The 19,030-nt window shown below is 39.4% G+C and overlaps 1 long non-coding RNA gene across 1 annotated transcript; it reads left to right on the plus strand.

The window, feature by feature from the left end:
- The first annotated feature begins 8,261 nt into the window (after nt 1-8,261).
- Nucleotides 8,262-13,483, plus strand: LOC144370103 (uncharacterized). The gene is made up of 2 exons (XR_013430044.1): nt 8,262-9,301; nt 13,240-13,483. It is a non-coding gene; the product is annotated as an uncharacterized LOC144370103 (long non-coding RNA).
- Nucleotides 13,484-19,030: the final 5,547 nt, after the last annotated feature.

Here is a 19,030-nt window from a genome sequence, read left to right on the forward strand (position 1 = left end):
TTCTCTCTAATCAAAAAGTATTTCCCATTTCTCCTGAATATGTAGATTTTGGAATTTTCTTTATTTTGTTTTCTTTTTTTAAAAAAAAAATTTAGCTGTCGTTGAACACAATATCTTTATTTATTTTTAGTGTGATGCTAAGGATTGAACCCAGGACCTCACATGTGTTAGGCGAGTAATCTACCACTGAGCCACAATCCCAGCCCTTTATTTTGTTTTCATCCTAGCTCAAATCCCAGCTCTGTAATCACACCCATCACATATAACATTAACACTCAGAGACTTTGTATATCATCAAAAACATCTTTTTAAAATTATTATTTTTAAATTATTTATATGTGACAGCAGAATACATTACAACGCTTATTACATATGTAGAGCACAATTTTTCATATTTCTGGTTGTATACAAAGTATATTTATACCAATTCATGTCTTCATACATGAACTTTGGATAATAATGTCCATCACATTCCACCATCTTTTCTAACCCCATGCTCCCACCCTTCCCCTCCCACCCCCATCATAAACATCTTGATAATGCAAACCATATTTCATGATTTGAACATATTTTATAGTTTCTAGGCTGGTTCAGATAACTAAGAGCCACACAATAAATACTTGATTGCTGATTGTTAATCACAGTGTAGAAAAGTAACCATGGTATTCATTCTTTTTAAATGTAATAAATGTCTATTGAGAACCAAATATGAGTCCTAGACATGAGGGAACATCAGTGAACAAGACACATCTGGTCTCCTGCCCTCCTGTAGCCCATGTCCAGAGTCACTGAATGCCCCTTTTGGATACCAGTAATGTACAGTTTTCCCTTCGGATCTGTAGGCTCCACATCCACAGATACAACTAACCCAGCACTGAAAATATTGAACAGGTGTAGTCTTTTTTTCTCTAGTCATTATTTCCTAACAATATATCAGAACAACCATTTAATAGCACTTACATTGTATCAGGCATTAGAAGTAATTTGGAGATGACTTACAAAATGTGGGAGGATGTGTGTAAACTGTGTATACCATTTTATGCAGGGATTTGAGCATTTGCAGATTTCATTGTCCTTGGGGGTCCTACTATTCCTCTGGATAGTAAGGAATGACTGCAAAGTGTTCCCGGGTTATTGAATACAGCCTGTAGAGTCTATCTGTGGCGCTGCTGGTGTTTTAACACTGCAAATGCATGAACAGGCCCATGAGCTAAGGTACACTGTCACGAGGGCCATCTTAGTGGCCAATTGTGTCCTGCTGGCAGTCCTTTTGCTCAGTTAAAATTTTTTTGATGCTTTTTGCTCAGTTAAAATTTCTTGTAATTTCAGTTAATCCTCTGCTATATTCCATGGTATACCTTCTTGGTGGAAGTTGTACGTTTACAGAAGTGATTCTGAAACTTTTTGGCCTCAGGATCTCTTTATACTCTTAAAGTTTATTATTGATTCATGTGATTATAGCTCTGTAGTTCTTTGTTATACATTTAAAAATATCTATTAAATCATTTAAGAGCAATAATAAATTCATCATGTTAACATCAATGGCATATTTTTATGAAAATAGCTATATTTTTCCAAACAAAAAAATTTACTGAGAAAATTGTCCTAACAATATAACAATAAATTTTTTACATTTTTGCATATATCTTTAGTATTGGGCTTAATATCTCTTTAGGAGCTGGATTTTCCATATTCAATCTGTTTTAATATGTTGTTTTAGTTTAAAATAAGCTAAAGAAAAAATCTGGCCTTGTAGAGATCTGAGTTTTCATATAAATGAAGCTATTCTTTGAAACCTTACCAAAAATAGACAAGTAGCAATTTCTTAAGATTAGTTGCAATGTGGAATCTGAAACTGTAAAGCCTAAAATTTCCCCAATCAGTGACATTAATCCATGGGTCCGTCTTGCAATTTGAATGGATCTTTTGTCCACATCTAGGCTTGGTTTTATAATAGCATGCATTGAACATTTGGACAATACTGGTTTACCGAATTGTGGCGATCTAAGTGTTGACCCATTTCATTACACAAATCAAAAACCACATTCATCCATATCACCACTGATCCCGTCTGAAACATCTTTGCCTCTGTATGTGACCATTTTGGAGACAGGGTCTCTAAAGAGGTAATTAAGTTGAAATGAGGCCCTTAGGTCTGTCCCTAATCCAATCTGACTGTCCTTAGAAGAGGAGATCAGGACACACGGACACGAGGGGCACAGGTGCACAGAAGAAGGACCTTGTGAAGACACAGCAAGACGGCAGCCCGAGGGGCTGGGGTTGGGGTTCAGTGGTAGGGCACTTGCCTGGCATGTGGGAGGCACTGGGTTCGATTCTCAGCACCGCATATAAATAAGTAAAAATAAATAAAGGTCTATCAACAACTAAAATATATGGGGAAAAAAACGACTGCAGCCACCTGGAACAAATGGACAGGGGCCTCAGAGGAAGTAACCCTGCCTGCACCTGGATCTTAGACTGCTGGCCTCCATCCTTGGGAGAAAGTGAGTGCCTATTACATAAGCCGCCCAGTCATACTGTGTTGTTTTGGCAGCCCTGGTAAATGAGTAACTTTCTCATGCCAATCCTCTGCGTCAGATGGCTTCTGCCCCCAGAGTACCTTGAAAGTCATCCCGTGTCTCTGGCAGATCAGCTCCAATGCTTGTGTCCCCCTCCTTCAGACAACCCTCCTTGGGGTTGGAATTGTCCTCAGTCCACATTTTCAGTAGCTTGAGACCGGGCCTTTTGTCCACCCACAAATCTGCTGCTTGGCTTCCTTATGAGGCCTTTGGATTTGTAGACCAATTCATTTTCTTCTCCACCTCCTCACTGTGGCACTCAGTGAGTAGATATGAAGTGAGTGCATGAACTTCTGCCCCCTCCACAGCTGAGGCCCAGAGCCCTCCTGCTGCCAAAGCCATGAGCATTCTGCCCCTTCCTGTCTGCAGGGAGCACCTCCCGGGCCGCTTATGCCTCAGTCTATAGTGAAACACACCTGTTTGGGGTTTCCACTATAGCTACTCCCAAATAGTGTGACATGGGCACCCACTCAGTGCAAGGGTTCCTTCTCAAGATGAACTCCCCTCAGGTATAGGGGGGTGGCTAGGACTCTGCATTCCAAACCAACGGTGAATCATCTTTATCAGTTCAGCCAAAGCCTCAAACACTTTTCAAAACATTCTTTCTAGTATCCTTTTCATTTAGTTCTTAATAAACTGTTAATTATTTCTATGCAAAAAAAATGATTATCCTTTCAAGATAAAGAGATCTTAGGAGTCAGGTATGGTGGCACATACCGACAATCCCAGTGACTTGGAAGGCCGAGGTAGGAGGATGCAAGTTCAAGGCCAGGCTGGGCAACTTAGGAAGCCACTGTCTCAAAATTAAAAGTAAAAATGGCCGGGGATATAGCTCAGGGGTAAAACATCCCTGGGTTCAATCCTGTAAGTGTGTGTGGGTGGGAGGGAGGGGTATGTTCTCTGATTTTTCCTGGGTAATAACACTTCCCTTGCTTCTCTGCATTCCTCACTCCCCAGGAAACCACTTTAAAGCCGCTCTACTTTTAGTTCTAAGACATTTGTACAACCTTCTCGTGGGCTTGGTCCTGTTAGGGAGGGGATCTCACTTGTTTTAGCTTCATCTTGACAGGGGAGCAGAGGGTGGACGGTTCCAGAGCGAGTGGGCATCTCCTGAGAGATGCATTAATGAGACTCTCTGGCTCTGCAGGCTCTTTCTCTTCTCTCTGTGGCTGGAGCAGGAGGTTTTCCTGTTCTCATTCATTCTGACTCATTTTGTTGTTCCTTTCTCCTAAGGGCCTGAGGCACAGTTGCCACAAACCTGTGACACATCTGCATATTTTGTCTCATCCCTCTGCTATGCCTGCAGGAATCTTAAGACCAGCCAGATGCCACAGTACCACTCACTCCAAATCCTTCTTTCCCTGATTTCTATATCCTCAGTAAGTCCAAATGGCACAATGAAGAGTTACACCCCTCGCAAAGGTAGAGTATTAGAAGATAAAAAGGATATGCCTTGAAAGCATAGAGATTTAAAAAGAATATGAAATAAAATAAGAAGGAATTCACCACCCAGTACTAGAAAGTACATGGTAGAAGAAAAAAAAAATACAACCTTCTACTTTATGAGTCATTCCTCCTCCACACCACTCAGCTCTATTCTTGTCTCATTGTGTTGTAGATATTTCTTTACATGCTTGTCCTCCATTAAATTTCAGTTACTCTGGTATGAAAATCAAGCTTTGTTGATCTCTGCGTCTCTGGTACCCAGCACAATGATTAGAAAACTGTTGGTGCTCCATAAAGGTGCATGGAGAAGAGAGAGATTATTGAGAGAGCAAATTGGAATCTGATGGATCAACCACAGTGACTTCCTGGGCTATAAGAGAAGAGTGTTTTCTGCAGCCATCAGGTCCGCCTTTGGGAAAGATACTGAGGATGATACACTGAATTAGGAGGGGAGGGCCCCCGGGTAGGGAATGGGCAAACTCATTGTGGATGGTCAATTTTAGAACAGTGTTTTTCACACTCGCACCAGCCCATAGGTTGCAAAACCGCAAGCAAGCTCAATGAATCATCAAGTGTGAAAAGCCTTTGCATTTACCAGGAATGATTAGGGGATATTTTGTGAATTAAGGATGTGCAAAAGAATAAACTCAAACGGGTGATTTAATGGTTTTAAATCTGAAGAGGTAATTTAATAAAGTCACTAATAAGAATTGGCAGAAAGAGAGCTTTCCCCATCATTACCATCTGTCTCCTCTGCAACACCACCAGCAAACAGGCAGAAAGCATACCAGTGTCACTACAGCTACACAGGGACACATCCTCGCTGTGAGCTGCATTTCAGAGAAAGATGCCCCTTTCACCACTAGATTCAGGAGGCTGATGAGGCAGACACATACTAAGCTGGACCTGGGTGCTTGTTTTATACTGTGATTCTATCATAGGTATCTTCGAGCACCTCCATCAAAGTAGGGATCCCCAAAGGGTTAGTATTCTGTTAACATGGAAGAAGATGGAATTCAGGATTTTTATATCTTCTGAAACAGATGGTTGTGATTTAAACTTCATGAAATACAGGAAAGAAGAAATGCAATCAGAAACCTGAAAGTCCTAGTTTCTTATTTTCCAGGCCAAAGCCTGCAGGATAATTGTATAAATAGTTCTGCGATTCTCTTCTATTTTTCTTCCTTCCTGGAGATAATCTGCAAAGTGTCTGTCTGGACACATCTAATGGTTAGCCAGATGGCATCCCAAGAATTGCTTTTCTAAAAGTCTGAGATCTCATTGGATACATTGGGATGATCTTGAGCCGGTGGAAGGGAAGATACACCAAGTATAAAAGCCATGGAATAAAAGGAAGAAGAGTATAAAGGATGCCACAGGAGGAATATCTAATTAAAACATTGAAAACAACAGTTGAGGATGAGATGAGAAAAGCCTTACACATTTTACATCTCACAGTTCTTATGATGCGGCGTTGCTCTGAGCTGGTTTCAACGCTATCAACATATCTCCACAGCAGTGTACATACTATATTAGGGCTTATAAATATTTCACAGTCAGGATTTTTTTTTATATTTATTTTTATGTGTAGACAGACACAACACAATGTCTTTATTTTTATGTGGTGCTGAGAATCGAACCTGGGTCCCGCCCATGCTAGGGGTGCACTCTACCGCTGAGCCACAATGCCAGCCCTAACAGTCAGGATTGTTAACTGCAAGATTTTTTTTTTCTAACTGAAGTTGAACAGGTTGGAAAGCAGCTGTAGTTCAAGCAGTTCCAGGTACAGCTCATGCTGGTGACAGGCCTCAGCATCATCCATGTGTTGCTGGTTTTGCAGGCATGCAGAATGCAAGAGTTATGGAGTGATGGCAGCTTCCACTGAGATTTCTGAGGAAGGCCTGAGAGGCCAGGCAGGGTACTGTGGGCTGAAATCGGAATAAGCAATCCCATCAAGAAGATGTACAATATCGACCCCAGGAAGATAGAAAGCAGTGTGTGACACAGTTCAGGGAAAGCTAGAGGCAGACTGCAAAGCCAGCCAGATAGAGAGGACATGTGGCTGCAACCAGTAAAGCCACAGGGCAGGGCTGCCCAAGTCTGTGGGAGCCTGCATCCCAACCACAGCATGCCCAGGATATCAGACATGGAGCTTTAGGACTTAAGGTTTCCTCTGCTGCTTATTAGTCTTGCACTGAGCTGAGCTTTCCTTACTATTTTCCTTTTCCTCTCTTTTGGAATAGGAATTTGTCCCACCATTGCATCTTGGAAGCACATAGCTTTTCTTTTCTTTTTTTTTTCTTTGTCTCAGGAGCTTATGGTTGAGTTTGCTTTTCAAGTCTCACAGAAGACTTTGGACTTGGATTTTTGAGCAATGCTGGAACCGTTAGGAATTTGGGGACTCTTGAAGATTCGATGAATGTATGTTGCATTGTGAGAGAGATTCGAACCTTTGGGAATGAGGAGAGGAACACTATTGTTTGCACGTTGAATGTCCTTCAAGGTCTGTGGGTTAAAGCCTTAGCCCCACTGTGGTCCTTTTGAAAGTAGTGTAGGTCTTTAGGAGGTGGGGCTTTATGGGAGGTACTTTAGTCACTGGGGACATGTCCTTGAGGCACATCATGGGACCCCAGTCTCTTCCCCTTCCTCCTTGTTTTAGTTGTAGTTGGACACAATATCTTTATTTTGTTTATCTTTGTGTGGTATGGAGGATTGAAGCCAGTGCCTCCCACATGCGAGGCAAGTGCTCTACGGCTGAGCCACAACTCCAAGCCCTCCATTTTTACACATGCTTGATATTTATAATAAAAATCCTTAATAGTAGCTCTGAAATACTTTTTTAAGCACCTAGTAGATCTTTGATCTGCTATATTGATTAGTATTTCTTCAAGCATCAAACTTAATAATATCTTCCAAAAAAGCAAATTTTTCTTGAGAATAAATTGCTTTGAAAATTAATGCTCAATTCATTATTTACAATAAGTAGAAAATGTTTGAATTGAAAGAAAACAAAAAAGGTAACCAAGTCAAATTTTATGAGGAGTAGCGAAAGATATGCTTAGAAACTTATAGCCCTAAATGCACGTATTAGAGATGAAGAAAGGCTGGAAAATTGATAACTAACTAACCACCTGAAGGAGTTAAAAAGAAGAGCAAATTAAACCCTGAGATAGTAGAAGTAAAGAAAAAATAGCATCAATTAATAAAATGAATGAATGAATATACAATAGAGAAAACCAATAAGGCCAAAAGTTGTTGATTTTTTTCTTGCTATGATTAATAAATGAAGCAAGGCTAAGAAAGAAAAAAGAGGTACAAATTATTAATATCAGTGTTAAAGAGGGGAACTGCTTAAGACCTTATGGCCTTGAAAAAGATAACATAAGGATACCATTAAAACCTTCATACTGGGGCTGGGGGTGTGGCTCAGAGGTAGAGAGCTCGCCTAGCATGCACAAGGCACTGGGGTTGATCCTCAGCACCACAAATATGTAAAATAAAGATATTGTGTCCACCTAAAACTTAAGAATAAATATTTTAAAAACCCTTCATGCTAATACATTTGAAAGTTTAGATCAGATAGATAAATTTCTAGATAAACATAACTTACTAAAATTGATACAAGATGAAATAGCAACTCTGAATTCAGTGTCTATTAAGGAAACTAATTTTAAAACAACAAAAAAAAAGAAAACTCCAGGATTTCACCAATGGTGATGGTCCCATTGGTGAGATCTTCCATATAATGAAGTAATAAATAATATCAATATTCCCAAGAATAGAGCAAAGAGGAAGGGTTTCCCACCTAATCTTAACAAAACTGGCATAATTTTGACATTAAAAATCAAACAAGCACAATTTTGTAAGAAAGAAATACTATAGTGCAATCTTTCCCCCAAATATAATACAACCCCCCAAATTGAGGAAATAAATGCAACAATAGGATAATACACCATAAACCAATTTGATCTTACCCCAGGACTGCAAGATTGGTTTGACATTTGCAAACCAAGTACTATAACTCACTACATCAACAAAATAAAGAAGAAAAATCACTATGACCAATAGATGGAGAAAAAAACTCATCATCAGATGCAACACTAATTTATTTAAAAACTCTTAGCAAACTAAGAATAGAAGGCAGTTTTCTTTTGTCTTTCTTTTTTTTAATTTGAGGCAGAGCCTTATGGAGTTTCTTGGGGTCTCCAAGTTGCTGAGGCTGACCTCAAACTTGTGATCCTCCTACCTCAGCCTCTTACATCACTAGGATTACAGGAATGCACCACCATGCCTGACTTGGAAGGCTCCCCAAATTCTCTTAAGAGAATTTTGTGGGTTGAATTGTGAATACCAAAAGAATATATCCAAGTCATATTTTCCAGAACTTACAAATGTAATCTTGTTTGGAAAAGGGGTCTTTGCAAATGTAATTAAGTTAAGGTCCATAAGATGAGATCATCTTAGATTTATGAAGCACCCTAAATCCAGTGGAGAGGAAAAGTCATAAACACTCAAAGGGGAAGATGGAGGCAGAGATTGGGGTTATGCCTCTAAAAGCCAAGGCTTGCTCACAGTCAACCCCCAAGGTATATGAATGAACCAGATTCTCCCTCAGAGTCCCCAGGAGGAATAGACTTTGTTGCTACTTTGATTTTTGAACTTCTGTCCTCCAAAACTGTGAAAGAACAAATTTTCATTGTATAAAACCACTAAGCTGTGGTAATGTGTTGTAGTAGGCTTAAGAAATCAATACAAAGGATAACTACAAATAACCTATTGCAAAAATCATACTCAGTAGAGAAATATAGAATTCCTTCATCCTGAAACTGGGAAGGAAACAGGGATGACAACTATCATCAGTTCTCTTCAACACCAAAGGGAAGGTTCTAGCCAGTGCGTTATGGCAAGAAAAATAAATAAAAGTTAAATGATGCAAAGAAAAAAATAAAACTGTTTTTGTTTTCAGATAATATGATTATGTACATCAAGAAATCCAAAAGAGGGGCTGGGGTTGTGGCTCAAGCGGTAAACGCACTCGCCTGGCATGTGCAGGACACTAGGTTCAATCCTCAGCACCACATAAAAATAAAATAAAGATGTTGTGTCCCCGAAAAAATGAAAAATAAATATTAAAAAATTCTCTCTCTCTCTTCTTTCCCTCTTTCTCTCTTCTTTCCCTCTCTCTCTCTCTCTAAAAAAAAGAAAAGAAGAAGAAGAAAAGAAAAAAGAAAAGAAAAAGAAATCCAAAAGAATCTACAGATAAATTATTAGAAATGGTAAGCAAAGGGCTGGGGCTGTAGCTCAGTGGTAGAGTACTTAACTTGCACGAGGGAAGCACTGGGTTCGATTCTAAGCACCACATAAAAAATAAATAAATAAAGATATTGTGTCCATCTACCAGTTATATATATAAAAAAAAGAAATGGCAAGTAAATTTAGCAAAATATCTAGGTAAAATATACAAAAATCAATTATATATGAATAGACCAACAACAATTAGAATATTTTAAAAATATTCTTTATCATTTATGGATAATTCTATCATTTACTTTCGTCAAAAAGCTAAGGATAGGGGCTGGGGTTGTGGCTCAGTGGTAGAGCACTCGCCTGGCGCATGCAAGGCCCTGGGTTCGGTCCTCAGCACCACATAAAAAAAAAAAAGTATTGTGTTCAACTACAACTAAAAAATAAATATTAAAAAAACTAAGAATAATCTAAGGAGTTATATGCAAGGTACAAAAATACGTAAGAGAATAAAAAACATGTATGGGAGAATTTTTTTAAAAGACTTAAAAACACAGAAGTATAAATCATGTTTATGAAGTAGAAAACAATATTATAAAGATGTCAATGCAATCTCATGGAAAATCCTATTGGATTGACATGCTGCTTTTTGAATTTATAAAATAAATCAAAGGTTTGGGGCTAGGGCTATATAGCTCAATGGTAGCACACTTGCCTAGCATATGTGAGGCACTGGGTTCCATTCTCAGCACTACATATAAATAAATAAAGTCCACTGACAACTAAAAAAATTTTTAAAAAATAAATAAGATAAAGGTATTGTGTCCATCTACAACTAAAAATATTTAAAGAAAAAAGAAAATTAAAGGGTCAAGAGTTGCCAAGACCATCTTGAATAAAACAATTGTTTGGGGACTTTAACTATAAAATATCCAGGCCTATTTTAAATCTAGACCAATTAACACTATTGGTGCAAAGATAGATTAGAGACGTGGAATGTAGAGTCTAGAAATGGACTCATGGTATATTTATGATTCATGACAAAGGTGACTCAGTAAGATAGTGGGAAAATGCCATCATTTTTAATAAAGGATGGTAGATAAATTGGATATCCATAGGGGAAAAAATGAATCTCGATTCCTAATTTACACGACATACAATAATCAATTCCAGGTAGATTTAAAATATGAATATAAAGGATAAAACAGTAAGACTTCCAGAGAATATAGTAGGAACCCCTATGACTGTAGAGCAGGCAGAGATTTCACAAATAGAAAACAAAACATTAACCATCAAGGTAAGACTGTATTCTAAAGCCAAGTACTTCAATTCATCCCAGAAGAAGAAAAGGCAAGCTACATAGCAAGCTTGCCTTTTTTTTTTTTTTTACAAAGCATATTCTCATTTCCAGACTATATAAAGAACTACAAATCAATAGACAATACAGAAAACTCAATTTTAAAATGGGCAAATGACTAATAAGCATATGAATGGATGACTAACCTCCTAAGTCTGTCATGGAAATGCTAACTAAAACCATCAGTGATACCATATCATACCTATAAGAATGGCTAAATAGAAACCAAACCAAACCACTGACAATACCACAAGTTGGTGACGGTATCCAACAACTGAAATGCTCACATACCATAAGAAGGACTCCACGTCAGTACAACTACTTTGGAAAATGGACAGTTTCTGCTACAGTTAAAAATAAACAGATTCCCATGACAGCCCTTTCATTTCCAGGCCCATATTCAACATAATTGCATACATGTGTATACTAAAAATACATGTTCCAGAAAGGCCAAGGCAGCATTATTCATAATCGCCATAAATTAGAAACAACCCCAAGTATCCATCAACTGTGAAAGGGATAAATGTGTTTATTCATTCAAAAGAAATTTGTGACATCACTAAAGACAAACTATTGCCACTCACAGTAACATTGACTATCTCACAAGCGTAATATTGAGCATAAGAACCCAGATGCCAAAGAGTATCTACCGTACCTTTGCATTAAGTTTATATATAAGCTAAATATAAAGTATTCAAAAACAAGTAACACTACTCTGTAGGGCAGAAGCGAGGATAGTGGTTCCCTTCAGAGGGGTCCTAAATGGGAGGAGAAAAAGGAGAGAATGAATTGCAAGACTTGGGGCATTAGAATGCTCTATTCCCTGTTCTGGGTAGTGGTTCCATCTTGTATCCATTTAGTTGTGTATTTATGATTTGGGTACTTTTCCATATGTTATGCATCTATAAATATATATATATATTTTTTTTTGAAGAACAAACATCACCTAAGTCTGTACACTGGTGTCCAGGACCTGAATTTGGCAAATTAGTGGTCATCTCACCCAAAGCCCTCTGAATCGGTTCCACTTGAGTTTCCCTTCGGCCAAGGCAGTCTTCAGAATGTGTGGAAGCTCTCTTTCCCTGTGTGTCTCCCTCTTTCTCTCCTCCTCCCCAACCTCTTGATTTATTTCCATTTCTCCTTCTCTCCCCCCTCTACTTCTGGCTCTTTTGTTTATACCTACTTTCTACTCCCTTTGCCCTCTCTCTGCATCCCTCCTTGTTCCCTGGTCTTGCTTCTCTTTCTTCATTTTTCCTCATTCTCTCTTCATGAAATAAGTGTGTGCAGGGGCAGGGGAGGGAGTGCGCTGCTGTCACTGCGTAACATTTTACATTCTTTCATTTTTCTGTTTAAAAGCATTTCTCCTAAGAAGCATTATTGACTTCAGGTTTGTTCCCATTCTCACTTTCCAAGTCGAATGCTGCCAAAATAAATATCTTAGGAAAACACTGCATACATTAACACCCTGACCCTCTGCGTGGTGGGGGTGGTGGGGGTGCCAAGATACAGGAACTTGTATTTTCTGTCTTTCTATATTTAAAATCTCAACATCTGAGAATCAGCCTCTGGGACAGGATTCCCCTGGGTTTCTCCTTTGCCAGCAAAGCAATAAAACTTCTTTTTCCTTTTTCTTAAAAAATAAATTCAACATCCTTTGCAAATATTACTTATAAAAGTATTTGTAACCATTTGCCACACATTATGGGCTGAATGTTAGTATCCTCCCCTCCAAATTCATGTTGGAATTCTAACCCCCAAGATGACGGTGTTTGGAAGTGGGGACTTAGAAAGATAATTTGGGTTACATGGGGTCATGAGAGTGGGGGCCTCATCAAGGGATTAATATTCTTTTTTTATTTCTTTCAAATATTTGTTTAGTTGTTGATGGACCTTTATTTATTTATGTGTGGTGATAGGAATCAAACCCAGTGGCTCACACATGCTAGGCAAGCGCTCTACCACTGAGCTACAACCCCAGCCCCAAAGGATCAATATCATTGAAAGAGGAGAAAGATCAGATGTTTCTCTCCATGTGAGGGCATAATAAAAAGATGGCTGTCTGCAGCCAGGAAGAGGGACCCTCACCAGGAACCCAATTTTCAGGCACCTTGATCTTGGTCTTCCCAGATTCTGGAACTGTGAGAAATGAATGTCTGGTATTTAAACCACCAAGTCTATGGTATTTTGTTATGAAAACTGAGCTCATACTTTTAGGCTTTTTTTTTTTTAATTAAAGTTTTAGAAAAAAAAATACAAATTTTAACCAGTTTTATTTTTCTTCTCCGTTGTCAGGGAATGTAATGATGAGGTTCTGTTTACCTTCTCCTTAGTTGTTAAAGTTGCCAATTAATTCTGAAGCTCAGATAAGTAATGAAATTGGAACATACCCTAAAAAATATTGTTATCTGAAATCATTTGCTAAACCCAGTGGCGACCTTAACGTTGATAGATCTTGTTCTGTGAGTCTCTGTTTTCTTCACAAAGAAACTCATTAGTCCCTGCCAGGTAGGAAACTGCTAAGCAGGAAATATGAGAGAAGGTCAAGCTTTCGGCCAAATCCTTCTGTGGGCACGTCTGATGAGTACTTCTCTTCTTGTTCTGTTTACCCACCAGGACTTACTGTCCATTCTAAGCAAAGAAGGAGAAGAGCACAGGCTTCAGTGTCAAGCACCTCTGGGTTCAAATCCTAGCATCATCCTTTACGAGCTGTATGGCACTGGGCAAGTAACTCAACCTTCACCTGTAAGACAGCGACACTGTCATCACAAGCTGTCTGCATTGCCGAGAGCATCAAATAAGGTCGTATCTGTAAAATCCTAACATTGCAGCTGCCCTCAATTAAACTCCTCAAAAAACAGCAGTGCTTGCTTGTTATTGTTAGTAATGGGATGTGATCCCTTTCCTTCATGCCATCAAGGGAAGCATATGAAATAAAAGCACAAATGACAATAGCACAAGACATACAATGATGTGGGTGGGAGGAGGGAAAGTGGCACATTACAGAAGTTCAAGTTGCTTCTTGTGATAAGGTGTTTCACTCCACCCTTAGTAGCTGAACCTGACCCATGTACAATGTACGTCGTGGGCCTAGATCATGGAATTCAGAGTAATACGGTAGACTATGTCCCTCTCATTTATATATTCATATGTGAAAATGTAAACCCCCGTGTGATGGAATTCAGAGGTGAGGCCTTTGGTGATTAGGAGAGGACTTTGAGATAGCCCTTATTTATAAAAGAGGACTCTTGTGCCCTTTCTGCAATGTAGGGTCACAGTAAAAAAGATGGCCGTTTATGAACCAATAAGTCGGCCTGCAGGCATTGAATCTGCAGGTGACTTGATCCTAGACTTCTCATACTCTAGGCCTGAGAAATACATTTCTGTCATTCATAAGCCACCAGCCTTTGGGTTATAGCACCCCAAATTGACTGAGGCAGTAAAGACATTCTAAGTAGAGAAAACGGCTCTCAGGCTGAAGATGGGAAAAGAGGGAGTAGCTAACGACCAAGTGTGAAGGGGAAGAAGGTAAGGAGGAGGGTCTGGAGACGCAGGTGGCTCTAAATACCAGGACTAGGAGTCTGGACTCCACTTTGCCTCCATCTGGTGCTATTAAAGGTGTCTTGGCAGAGCCATGAGAAGATGAGGACTGTCAAAACTTCTTCAGCAAGGAATGCATAGAACAGAGTGAAAGAAGGTTTCCTAGAACCTGGGAAGGGTGGGGCACTGAGTCCAGAGACATTAAAATAATGCTGGTTTAGTTACTTTCCTGCCTAAAACTCTTCAGTGGCTGCTCACTGCACAGAGGATCAAGTCCAAAATGCTTTGGGTAGTCCAAAGGGCACGTCTGGCTCCTTCCTGCTCCTCCTGCCTGGCATCTCTGCGATCTGGTCACGTGCGCCTCCTTCAGCAACTCAGACTGTCTGAACTGTGCCACAGCTTGGCCTTCATGTTTTCTGTCCCCTGTCCTTGGCATGTTCTCCTCCCTCTGCTGGGCCCTGTTGAACCCTGCTCATCATTCAGATTTCCCCTCATTTGACCCTGCCTAGGAAACCTTTCCCACTAATTGAATGAGGTCTTCCTGTTCCACATTCCAGGGCATCCGAACGTTCTCCTGGGCACACTTGCCACTACTCACACATTTGTAATCCTTTGCTGACTGCCTTTAACCCTTTGAGGGCAGGGACGCTGTGGGCTCATATGCCCCTCTCTGGCTTCTAAGTACTTGACTGTCAATGAATGCTCCTTGACTGATGGACATGGTGGACAGTAATAGAATCCTGTGGCTACGCTCATGGCAAAGGAAACGACTAGGAGGGCATGGGGAAATACAAATGAGCAAGTCTATGCTGTCTTTCTCTAAACAGCATTCTAGAACAGGGGTCAGCAAACTATGGGTGGGCCCAAATCAGGCTGTTTCTGTAAATGCAGTTTTATTGCAACAGAGTCACATTCCACCTGGGTATTGTTTATGGCTATTCTCACACTGCTTGCCCATGTGCAGTCACTGCAATGGAGAGAGAGGGAGAGGGCCTGCAAAGCCTAATGTCTGTACCATCTGCCCTGTACTCAGAGTGTGCCAACCCCGACTCCAGAGGAAAGACTGCAGAGACTCTCACCACCACAATAGCAGGCATTAGCTTTGTGTGCAGGATTACAGATGAGCTTTATATTCCTCTTAATTGTCTACATTATTCATATTTTCTACAAAGAACATACATTATTTTTATAATCAGTAAAATAATAAAGGTTATTAAAAACCAGATTGAGTGTCCCACTCATTCTTTTTCCTTTTTTTAATTTCTAAGTGTCTCATACTTTTTTTAAGGGAAAACAAACAAACAAACAAGGTTCTTCAGATCTATGTACCTGGCTGACTTTGGAGAAAGGAGTTAGACAACTTTAAGTCATCAAAGGAAAGCTCTACTACCCGCATTTCCTGCCCTAGTGGGACCATACCTTTCTGCTATTTGGCATCTGGCTTTTAATTCTGGGTTCAAAGAACCAAGCAGAATGTTTCTATGAAATATAGATTTCGGTAAATGTGTACCTGCCTCATACTGTACTTGTCTATGTTCACCGCTTTGTGATAACAATGGTTAATATCCAGCAGTGTTCTGATTGGCATTGATTTTCCAGATTTTAATAACACTTATTAATAAGTCGAGCTATAAGATAGACACAACTCTAACAGTGATTGTAGATTTTTTTTTTAAATTAGCAAATGACTAAAACAGAAAATGAATAACCCAAATTTTTAAACATCTGGTAAAAGAAATTTAGATGCCTTTTCTCTTTTCTTTCCTCTCTCAAATTCTCAAATAATTTAAGCAAATGATTATTATGGAAATTTTTCTACTTAAACTATTCCATTAGAATGTAAGCTTTATGAGAATAGAAATTCATTCATCTGCATTATTCATGGCTATGACCGCCACATGTACAACCAACCATAAGAAGCACATAGTAGGAGCTCCACAAATACTCATTGAATGAGTCACTACTGGCTCCTGGGAAAATAAATAGATAGGAAAAACAGGTTATCAAGGAAAATAGTGTTTTACAATACATTTTTGTTAATTGTAAGAACAATGTGCACTCTTAAAAACACAGGAAATTTAGCCAGGTGTGGGAGCTTATGCCTCTAATCCCATCAATTTGGGAGGATGAGGCAGAGGAGCACAAGTTCAAGGTCAGCCTGGACAATTTAGTGAGATCCGGTCTCAAAATAAAAAATGAAAAACACAAGGGATGTGGCTTCAGTAGTAAAGCATCCCTGGGTTAAATCCCCAGTATCATAAAACACACATAAAGGAAATCTTAAAAAGGAGAACATTCACCTTTATTCTCTTGAATTTAAGCTATCAGCCTTGTTGTTTTGTTGCATTGCTTTTTTTCCTTGTAAGCATAGCTTTTTAAAGGCAAAGTGAAGATGTACATATATGCGATTTTGTCCTCCTTTTAAAATTATAAGAATATTTCATGTAATTCCAAAGTCTTAGTCAACATTAATTTTAATGATTTTATAATAAATTGAGAATAGCATTATTCTCTTGATTCCTAGTGCATTTGCTTTTTCTTTGCAATTGTAAATAATGCTACTATAAATACCTATGTGCATTTAGCCATTTTTCAAAGAAAGTCCTTGACAGGTGGTAGGTACATCAGTCTAGGAAGTCTAGGTCAGCTGTTGTAATAAACAATCCCTAAACCTCTGTGTTTGTGACAACCACGGTTTATTTCTTGCTCATGCTATATATCCATCAGAAAAATGGAAAAACAGAATGGAGCCATAAAAATTCATCTCCCTTCAATTCAATTCAACAAACATTTATTGAGTTCCTGTGATTATAAGGCTCACCACTAGCCCTGAAGGTAGCTGAAAAGATTTTCTGATGAGTCACAGATAAATGAAAACTGCAAACTCCATTTTCATAACATGCTCTATAGCAGCAGAAAAAAAAATCAATGAAAGGCAAAAGATCATTTTTCAAGTCTAGTCGTTTGTATGCCATGTCTGTATTGTTTCAAATGGAACTCTCTCTTTCTGGCTGCTTGTCTGTGCGTAAAGAACAGCCGTGTGGCTTGAGCACTCAAGGCCAGGCAGTGGGTTGCCAGCCTTGGTTTTGTAACACACACAAAGCCATGACCTCCAACACCATTGTGAAATTTTTTTAAACAAAACTTACTTCAATTCACTAAAAACAAATAAAACGCGAATACCCTTTAGGCCAGGAGCCCTGATCCCAGGAATGTTCCTAAGGAAATATTCCAAAAAAGGAAAAACCAACACACACACATGAAAATCCTTAGTGTAAATATTTGTAATAGCAAATAATGGTAGGCGAATTGTAATATATTTACTAGATTGAATATAATGAGTCAGTAAACACTGATAAGTGTGGAAATTTGTGCAGAAGCACAAATGTTTTACCATTTCAGGTAAAACAAAATCAAATTGCATCTCTTGTGCAATTATGTATAAAATGTGCATATATTTAAGGCAAGGCTGGTAGGAAACATGACAAAGGAAATGGTTGGTTTGTTAGGGGATGGGAGTTTTTATTATTTTTAAAGATTTATTATTTCTGTTGCCGTAAATATTCAAAACAATAAAACACTAAAAAAATACAAGAATACCCATTCCCAGATAGGGCTGTGTGTCCAATAAATGTTTTAGAAAGTTGAAAGTCAGGACTTAGGTAGATACATAATGCTGGATCAGGCTATTAGCTTGTTAGTGCTTCTGGAAACATCCATTCCTCCTTTGTCTGAGGTGTCCTATTCCTCATTATTCACAAACTGAATCATTTTGATAAATTTTTTTTTTTTAAAGAATAGAGTTGTTTGGTGGAAAAGCGAATCTGTTGGTATCTCTGGCTGTCATTCTGTAAAACTCAGGAAATGAATAGGTTTGAAGACTGAGACACGCTCCCATACAAAATCTGTGGATTGAGGGACAGAAGACATTTTTCAGAACTGACTACAACCCCGTTTCTCACTGTGCTTGGGATGAGACCCACAGCAGACACCCAATAATTTGTTGACAGAACGAAAAGGAGCGGAGGAGGTCAGTGTCCTCCAAGTCATAGAAATCCCAGCGCGGGAGGCAAGGAGGACAATGGATGAGGCCAGGAGCCTCTGGAGAGCAAATCTCGCCACTGTCCCGTCTCCACAGAGACCTTTAAGGGATCACAGGCAAAAACAAGCCCAGCCTTGGTGGATTGTTCTGGGGTCTTCAATCCAGTTTTCACGCCCTTGTTAACCGCAGCTGAAAACCACCAAGGAGCTTCCTGCTGAATGGCATTGGATGTCAGGATAGGACATTCTTTATTGGAACCTCTCTCAGGCTCCAACACTGAAGGGACAGGCTCTGAGAATCGATGTTTGTCCTTGAATCAAAAACTCTTTGGAAACATTCCTGGGCTTGGCCATTTGAATCCATAATTCACCACCAAGGCCACAGACTCTTTTTTTTTAAATTTTGGTAGATTTCACCAACCCCTTCCTGTTGTTGGCTTTCTTGGGTTCTGGGTTTGCTGGGAGCAGATGCCAGTTTGCTCTTAGGAAGCCTGGTGATACAGCATGGCAGCAGGAGCCTCCTAAAGAGTACGGATGGCATCAATTTCAGCAACCAGTGGCCACATGCCACAGTGTCAGCTGTGGTGGCTGGTGACAGTAGCATCTGTTTCAACTGCTTCTCTGAGCTGTGCCTGAGCAGTGAAGAGGCCAGAGCGGATTTACCAGCACCAGGAAGTTTTGGTTGAAACAAAGACAAGAGCAAGTCTTAAAATGATTAGCACAGTCTCAGAGTGACACGACTTGACCCTTAGACACAGGCACTTGCACTGAGCAACTGCAATGCTTAGGCTGGGCCGGTGGATCAGGAGACTGACTGATCTAGGCG

The sequence above is a fragment of the Ictidomys tridecemlineatus genome, chromosome 13 (genome assembly GCF_052094955.1).
Source record: "Ictidomys tridecemlineatus isolate mIctTri1 chromosome 13, mIctTri1.hap1, whole genome shotgun sequence".
In the NCBI taxonomy this organism is placed as follows: Eukaryota; Metazoa; Chordata; class Mammalia; order Rodentia; family Sciuridae; genus Ictidomys; species Ictidomys tridecemlineatus.